Source organism: Plectropomus leopardus, chromosome 3 (assembly GCF_008729295.1).
Source record: "Plectropomus leopardus isolate mb chromosome 3, YSFRI_Pleo_2.0, whole genome shotgun sequence".
Lineage (NCBI taxonomy): Eukaryota > Metazoa > Chordata > Actinopteri > Perciformes > Serranidae > Plectropomus > Plectropomus leopardus.
Window position 1 is genome coordinate 30174177 of NC_056465.1, and position 9161 is coordinate 30183337.

Below are 9161 nucleotides of genomic sequence, written 5' to 3' on the forward strand. Positions count from 1 at the left end.
ACCTCAGTAAATAAGCCAGCTCTGGCTGTTGCTCAGGAGGTAAAGCAGGTCGGCCATTCATTGGAAGATCGGTGGTTCAATCCACGATGCCTCTAGTCTGCATATAAATGTAACCTTGGGCAAGATACTGAACTGCCAAAATCCTTGTGACAGTGTGTAAATGCACATGAATCTGATGTGTAGTGTTGAAATACTTTAGACTAGAAAGGTGCTATACAAGTGCAGATGCATTAAGCACCAAATACAGAAATCACTATGTTTTGTTAACAGTACGCGTGTGCCATCATATCTGATACCCATTGCTTGGAAAAAATATTCAAAGCCACTTTTTGAGTTTGCCTAGTCTCTTAGTCTCAGATATACGAGATAGTGAGATAGAGCAACATCACTGTGCAACTTTCTGTGACTGTTTTTGAAACTGAGAACAATGCTCTGGGCAAGATACTGAACCCCAAATTGCTCCCAATGACTGTTCCATCGGTTTATGAGTGTATGTGAATGGTTAAAAGCTGAGTAGCAGGTGGTACCTTATATAGTAGCCTTGGCCATCACTGTATGAATGTGCGTGGGAATGAGTAAATTTGACTAGTAATGTGAAAGCACTTTGAGTGATCAAAATTTACTAGAAAAGTGCTATACATGTGCAAGTCCATTTACTAATGCTGCTTATTTATGTTACCTGCCTATATTCTTTCCACCATCCATCCATTCATCCATCCATCCAAAGTACTCCAGCCATCCCTCTCCTTAGCAATGCTTTCCAGCTCTCCCTGAAGGATCCCGTGGTGTTCCCAGGCCAGATGATATATATATAATCCCTCCAGTGTATTCTGGTTCTGCCCGGGCCTCCTGCCAGATGGACATGCCCAGAAAACCTCCTGCCCAAGAGGCATTCTGATCAAATGCTTGAACCACCTCAACTTGCCCTTTTCGACACAAAGGAGCAGCGGCTCGACTCTGAGCTCCCCTTGGATGTTAGAGCTCTATCTCTAAGGCTGAGCCCAGAAACCCTACGGAGGAAACTCATTTCGGCTGCTTGTATCTTCAGTCTCATTCTTTCAATCACTACCTAAAGCTCATGACCATAGGTGAGGGTTTGGACTTAGATGGACCAATTAATCTAAAGCTTTGCCTTCCAGCTTAACTTTCTCTTCATCAAGACAGCTTGGCACAGTGCCAGACACCACACCAAACTGCCTATCCATCTCACGCAGCATTTCACAAACTATCTCAACCCAGAGGGGGCACCACCTTTTTCCAATAGAGATCCATGGCCTCAAATTTGGAGGTGCTGACTCTCATCTCAGCTGATTCACAGTTGGCTGCAAACCACCTCAGTGCATACTGGAGGTCACAGTGTGAAAAAGCCAACAGAAACACATCATCTGCAAAGAGCAAAGTTGTCCACACATCAATACTTCCAAATCTGAACAGGCAAGTTGTGCCGCTTCACCTTTAAATACTGCTGCTCTGCAGCTGGTGTCGATTGTCATCTACTGTCTCATCTACGTCCGTATCAGCATCTGCTTTCTCTGTTGAGTATCTCTCCATCGCAGCTGACATTTAATTGCATATTGGAAACTATCAGTCTACTTGTGGCTGCTGGTTTCCTGCCCATCACCTGACCTCCTTCCCCGTCTGCCCTACTTCCTATTACTCATTAACCTCACCAGACTCAACGTAAAATGTGACTGCTGTCACTTTCATTTGCAAATGTACAAATGTAAAGACTGACTAGGAGGAATATCTCTAAGTTATGAAAAGTAATATATGTGTGGGACAAACACTGGTTTTTAGGGAAAGCCAACCTATATTTCCAATATTCAGAACCTACAAAACAAAGGAAATAATATTTCAATAAATCATAAGACAGATCCTGCCAAACCTCTGCAACTTGTTTTTTAACTCTCTTTTCGTATGCTCACAGGTTGAATCTATTCAGGTATGTAAACAGCCACCGTGCGTGGGTGGATAGGGCAGGGCTTTCACCACTTATTGTTTGCTTTTATGTTAAATTCAGCGAGGTAATGTTCCTGTTTGTAGTTTTCAACCTATTCACTGTATCATGTAACAGAGATGTTTTTTGTTTCCTATTTCTGCTGTGTAATGTTAAGTTTTTTTTTTGCCTGATTAATAACCAAATATAAAAAAGGAAATAATAATAGACAAATTAAACATATCCTACACACTTTATAGACCTGTCTCACAGCACTTGTCACACAGGTTCAGCTCATAACAAAAATAGTGGGTGCATACCATAAGTAATAAAAACCCACGGTACTGTGGATCCTGAAACCAGGCCAAGTTTGCCTGGCTGTTTCTGTGAAGGTCAAACCTGCATGGATGTAGTGTATAACATATTTGTTTTTTTCTGTTTCAAGCCCAATTCTTGACAACCAGTCAGCTCATTTGAGACTGTTGGAGGATAATTAAATGAGACATTTCTGTGTATCTTGAACAATCTTTGCCATGAAAATCTAATTGCATGGAACAGATTCATAACTTATGATATTTACATTCTGTCTGTCAAAATGGGATTCAAAATATCCACCATGAGACTGATCATTTGTCAGTTTGTCATTTGTCATTTGTGTCGGTCACTTTTCCAAAATTCCTTTCTCACTTAACAAAATAGTTCAACTTCATGAGAAAAAATTACATAAAGGAGCCAGTTTGCAGATGTCTACTAACTTAGTACTTAACCTGAAAGACTATCAATTACTTGTGCAAACAAAGAAAAGTTTAACTTTAACCGAAGCTTCAGTGAAGTGATGGAGAATGGCTGCTCTGACAACTGCTCTTCAGAACTACTGTTGTTTTTCAATGCCTTTTCTTTCACGGGAGATATGATAAATTTGGCATTTACCCTGCAGTCCTCTTAAGCTTTCACAGTTGCGTCACTGAGAGTGATCCTGCTGGGTTGCATCACTGTTTGGTTTGGCAGCTGCTATGCTCACACCTGCAAATCTCTCCAGAGGGCAGTACTGCAAGGTAGATCATTGGCAGGAAACACCCAACCATTCAGACACTTCCCACACACCGTGTCTAAGGAAAGCCTGCATGATAGTCAGTAAGTGTTGCCAGCCACATGGCATGCAAACCATTTATCCTGCAGCCATCCTACAAATGGTGTTGTCATGACAGTATCATTCAACCATCAGGCTCCTTTCAATCCTGACTTCATACAGCAGCTGACTTAAAGGGCTGCTACCTAAATTAGCAGTACTCTCTTGGTGTACCAATTAAATCAACATACCACATGTAATTACTGCTAATTAACTGAGGAAATGATGTTGTGTACTTAGAATTCCCTGTAATATTTTAGCCACACTGATTATGTGCTGTTCTTTTGGTAGGTGATTTTATTACTTGCAGCCCCTACCGGCTGATGCCTTTGGAGCAGAAAGCATAAAGAAATCCTGAGAACGCAGAGTGTTGTCCAGCACTTTTCTGTGTGATAAAGACACAGTTTGGGAATGGTGTAAGATTTGCCTCACATAAATGTGTACCAATGGCAAAGCCTGCAGTGGCTAGATCAGGCCGTCCTACCTGAAAGTTTACAGAGTAAATAGCGAATAGAGTTTACCGTTTGATAACTGTTGTAGTTTGGGTTGAGAGATTACTCACTGCAGGAGATTCATCTGAATGTAGTTTTATTTCAGCAGTAACACAATAGGCAGTAATCTCAGGGGCATAACATGGACATCTGAATATGAAGAATTGCCCTCGTAGTACATTCTTTTTTACATGCAGGGTGCAAACTAGAGGGGAGCCATGGTGCAACACGCTCAATCTCAACACTTTGGTAAATCCACAGTTTAAGTGAAAATGCAAAGTACAAATATTTTCAACAGTGTACAACAACTTTGCAGGCAAATCCAGAAAAAAATTTTTATCAAAAAAAAAAAAAAACTGCAACTAATAAAAATACAGTACTTTGTTTAAAATATTCATCTGGAATTAAATAAATCCTTTCATGATGGTTAATTCTTGTAGGCTGTGAGGAAGTTTGTGAGTGGTAAACAAAGCAAACATTAAAATGAATTAAAACATTCTTCATCTGTATAGCTTCAAACATGGATTTGAGATTTGAACATGGGATATTTGGTTTGGAATCTTCATCTACATGTGCTGCCGTAGTCATTATAAATACTGCATAACCAAATACAGCGACCAGGTGTTAACCTTTCCTCTCTACCTGTCTTAGCTGATGAGCCATTCAATCTGAGCAGCACATACAAGAGTTAAAAGTACGAGAACATCACTTTGACTAAAACATAAAACTAAAACCCATGCAGAACCGTTTATGAGAACTGTTTAAAGAAAAAAAAAACATCTGTTGACTTTGTGTAACAAGAGCCTTCATAGAAATGTAGTGAAATCAAAAGTACAATTTAGTGGAGTCAAAGTAATAAGTTAAAAAAAAAAAGAAATCAAGTACAGCGCAGGTACTCTAAAACTGTACTTACGAACAGTTAAGTACAGTACCTAGGTACTTTGTTACTGTCCACCACTGGTTGGGGTTCAAAATTTAAAGAACAGCTCTACAGCTTTGTGCTGCTCTGTGAGGACAAATCTGAACCAACAGTAATGACTGGACTCAGTTTAGGAGTTCAGCATCATAACCAATTTTTTGGTTTAACCTATATGTCCTATCTTGTGAAGCATTATTCTCTCTTACACTCTGCTGAATGTTGTCATCTGTGTCATTTCTTTAACAGTATTAAGTTGATAGCTATATATAGCATTTTTTGGTCAAACGTGTAGGCTTTTTTTTTTTCCAACAAAATGACCTCCAGGGGTTTCTGTATTACACTGGAGGTGTTAAGAGATAATCAAGTGGAATATCAAACCACCTTGCCACGTCATTCCCCCTCTCCTCTGTAAGTTGACATTTGCAGTAAAGTTAAAAGTGCGATCATGTGTGGTGTGTGAAGGCATGACTTTAGAGTCAGACCTCCGGTATGATCAGATTGTGAACTTAAAAAAGCTCTACTCAGGAAGAAAAATCATAATGACTCAGATTGCATGTCTGATACAATATCTTTCCATTAGATAAACTAGGACAAACTCTGACTTTTGCTTTCAATAATTTAATCTCATATTGATCAGGTATTTGTAACTGCAATTGCTCTGTATAGGGAGAGATGTTTTGATTTGGATATGCAAAGCGTGTGGCTTTGACCCCAGAGAGCGTTCTTCCGCTCTTACAAACACGAAAGCTTAACCACGACCCAGACCTTTTAGCTGCTCAAACTTCATATTTTTGCTGTCAAGTGGCAAATCATTGTGGAAGCCTCTTTAGGCTTGTTTTGGCACGGACAGATAACCTATATTGCTGTGTAGGTGTGTGGATGTTTAGCTGAGTCTTTCATTTCCTGAGAATCAAAACTTATAAAAACTGCAAGTGAACAGAGCTTTTGGAGATCTCAAAAATATATGGACTCAAGTTCAGGACCTGTCTTCAGTTTAGTTTTACATACCACTCTCATTAGTAATTTTCCAAAAACTAGATCTCTTGGGGGTGAAACTTGAGGGTGTTGCAAATATGACATATTCCAAAGAATGTGTTGATTAGTTTTTGCATTATTTGTCGTCCTCACTGATTCCTGTAAATCATTGCACCCATTTCATAAGAGAGGGCACTGATGATTCATGGTAAAAAACTGGGTGGAAGCTTTAGCATCTACAGTTGAAATAAATTACAAATTATGATATGGTGCTTAAAACTTGAAGTAAATTTAAAGTTTTAAGCATCACTTCCAGTTTTGTATCATAACAATGTGGGTAGTACTGTATGTGAAAATGAACTATGGTAAACTTCCCTCCATCTAACCATCCTGCAGCAAAAGTCACTGGCTCTCAGGGTTATTACTTGAACTATACGCTGTACTTCAGCATTTCCGCCACCCATGCACTACAGACACAGATACCTCTTGCCCACTAAAATTAGTGTTTGCATGCAGGTTTTTCAAACATAATTAAGCTGCTAAAAATAGGCTACAGAATGCTTTTCCATTGTTTTTATATATCTCTTAATTATTAAGTCTCTCTTTCAAACTTGGTGCAGACTAATTTGGATCAATATTTTAGCACTGCTTAGGTGGAGATGGAGGGTAATTAGTGGTGGCGTGTCATTGTATCTTGCTGGTTAAGGAGCTGCTATTAGCGCCTTCTCCCAGGTGTTGTGTTCCCATCAATGCTAATCAGAGCCGGAGGCACTAATACCCATGACCACTGCAGTCATTTGACGTGGGTGTGAATGTCAATTGTGCACTTCCCCATTGCATTAAAAAGTCAGATGTTAACGGATGTTAGTCATTTTTTGCTTGTGCAGTTGGTATGAGGACTAAAAAGACTAGAAGTGGATCAGGAGACAGACCTGACCCCCATCTCTCTGAAACTTGGACTGAAATCCAAACAGACATTAAAACTAGGCATTGCTACTCAACTATAAACCAAGGTCATAACCTTGGTTTATATTTGAAAAAGGCAGTGTAGCAACATATTGCTACACTGCCTTTTTCTCTCCTAATATGTTTTGAGAAACATATTTTAGTGGCCTGAGCTGCAACAGCGACAGTCTGTGAACAGGGAATGGACGCCATAATGTTTCCCACATTTTGAAAACAGAGATCAAACAATAAAACTAAGCAGCGCTGATCAAATATAAACCAAGATTCTGTTACTGTGTTGCCTCAAATGTTTCAACTTACCATTTAACTGTAATGCAAGGTTGTTTGTTATCTGCCTGCTTCCAAGTTTGCATTGCATCACCTACCAGTGGAAATGTTTTTTGGTCTGTTGCAGTGCAATTCATTCTGATGGTTGTTGTGTTCTATCTCTAAAGTAAAAATGAATGCCACAGTCCCTATGTAGCATTGATTTCAAAAGTATGTCCATATTTCCACTACATAGACAGCCTTGTCTTATGAAAATCCCTCCAGAAGCGACATACTTCTTTAACAGAACTTGACTGGCTTCACTGCTTTACCCAATGGTAGTTCCTAAAACACCCTCAGTGTGATTTATATTTGACCTCAGGTGACATTTAAGGGTTTTGCTGATTCCATGCATCACCAACGACTTCTTGTGAAAAAGATGAATCAAATCAAAGTGTAAGACAAGAACATTTAAGTAGGAGTAAGGAGTTCACTTTTCCCTTCTTGTGTATCTGGGAAAGTCTGTGGTGTGCTGCTCTATGACCACCCATCTGATCAGCTTTACACAAACCCCCCTAATGTGTGTGTGTGATTGTGTTTCTGTGTGTGGTATAAATACGTTTTACTTTTGAGCGACTGTGGGAGATGACACTGGAACATAATGTATCTGCTGGTATCACAGGGTCTGTCTTTTCCACTGTGACACGTAAACATCCCCTTCATTACACCACACAGGTCAGCTGACTTCCTGTATCACTGTCTAGTGCTCAGGGCAGGTGAACAAATTGTCCATACTCTGTCAGTTCACCCACACAGTTCTGTCTTAGATCTCACAGCAGGTAGCGACACGTTTGTGTTGCCTCACAATGGTGCAATTGTTCTTACTCTTGACTGATACCTTGGAATCAAAGATCTTTGATCCTTGATTCAGAGTCACATGCCAATGAGAGAGAATCAGTTACACAATTTACACCGTTTTTCCACTCATTGCTCATCCCATCACCCACTCCCTGTTTGCAGGAATCCACACTCCAAATGTGATTATTACTGTATTTGGTCATGTATGTCTGTGTCTGTATGTATATGTATGTTCCTTAATCTTGTACTACTGGAACCTACCTAATATTTTTTGAGCACATTTTAGACTGTATGCTCAGAGACCTCTTATGTTTGCAGTGATTGGTGATTCGCAATCCAAAAACCAACAACAAGAAAAATCAACAGCTTGTTTTATTGACTGTTTTATACTGTTATTGACAGCTGAATCCTCAATCCTCGCAAGGGGCTGCAAATAATCAACAAAATCATGTAGCAAAAGGAATATCCGGAAATCGGATGGGGTAAAACCAAACCCTTTGTCACAAGGCCTTTGTTGTGGCCCAAAAACTGACATCCGTCAAAAGGTTTGGTTTCATTTTGAACTGCAGCATCGGCAAAGAGTGATTAAATATGCAAAAAAAAGAGTGTTGGAAAGGATATTGTGGCAGACTAGGTGTAGAGACATCAGTTACTGAAATATGGCGAGCAGTTCATCGTATGTCAGGAGTTAATAGAAAAAATAAAATGGCAGTTTTAGAAGATGAGGGAATTTTAACATCAAGCGACTTGGAAAAAGAAAAACTGTTAGAAAGTGAATTTAAGTCTGTTCATAGAGGAGCTAACATTGGTGAGGAAGGGATAAAGAAAAAAATGAGACCTGAAAGCAATACAAGTACAGACTTGAAATAAATGATCATTCTGATGTTTGCAATTTATATTTCAGCTATTATGATGCTGAAGTCTGAGGGCGTATGCTTAAGTGGATTCAAACATTTTTTGATTATTCACCAAGGATTGTAAATGCTTTCTCTGATGCTACAAGCATTGATAATGAAACATCCCAAGAAAGTGTAATTAGTCCGGTGTTTGTTTGACATAATGATAAATGACATATTTCAAGATACTGGGTCTGCCTTTGTACAGAGGAAAAGGAAAAGAGGCAGAAAATATAAAACAAATAACGGAACAAATGCAGGTAGCCCTAACCAAAATAACTAGCTTAAAAAGTGGGGATTTACGATCTCAGTGGATAAATCAAAATATATAATATTTGGTAACAAAAAAATTAGATGTAGAAAGTTTGTATTGGGGGTTTTGAGTGTTGGCCAGTCATCAAGGACGCTGTAACAGCAGAGTGGCAGAGACTGTGGGAAACTGAAAGGGAGGGTTGCAATTACTTTTTGATTCAGAATAGTGTAAATACATCACAATGTCATTTTGGCAAGGACAGAGGGCAAACTGTGATCATGACCAAACCGAGAGAGAAAACTGTGATCATGACCAAACCGAGAGAGAAAACTGTGATCATGACCAAACCGAGAGAGAAAACTGGAAAACACAAGGATGGACTCTCCGGATTTCGCAAACAACAACAACAAAAAAACGTAAAACATGTACTGATGAAATGCAACCTGTACAACGAACAAAGAGAACAACTATATACAACAGAAAGAGAGAGAG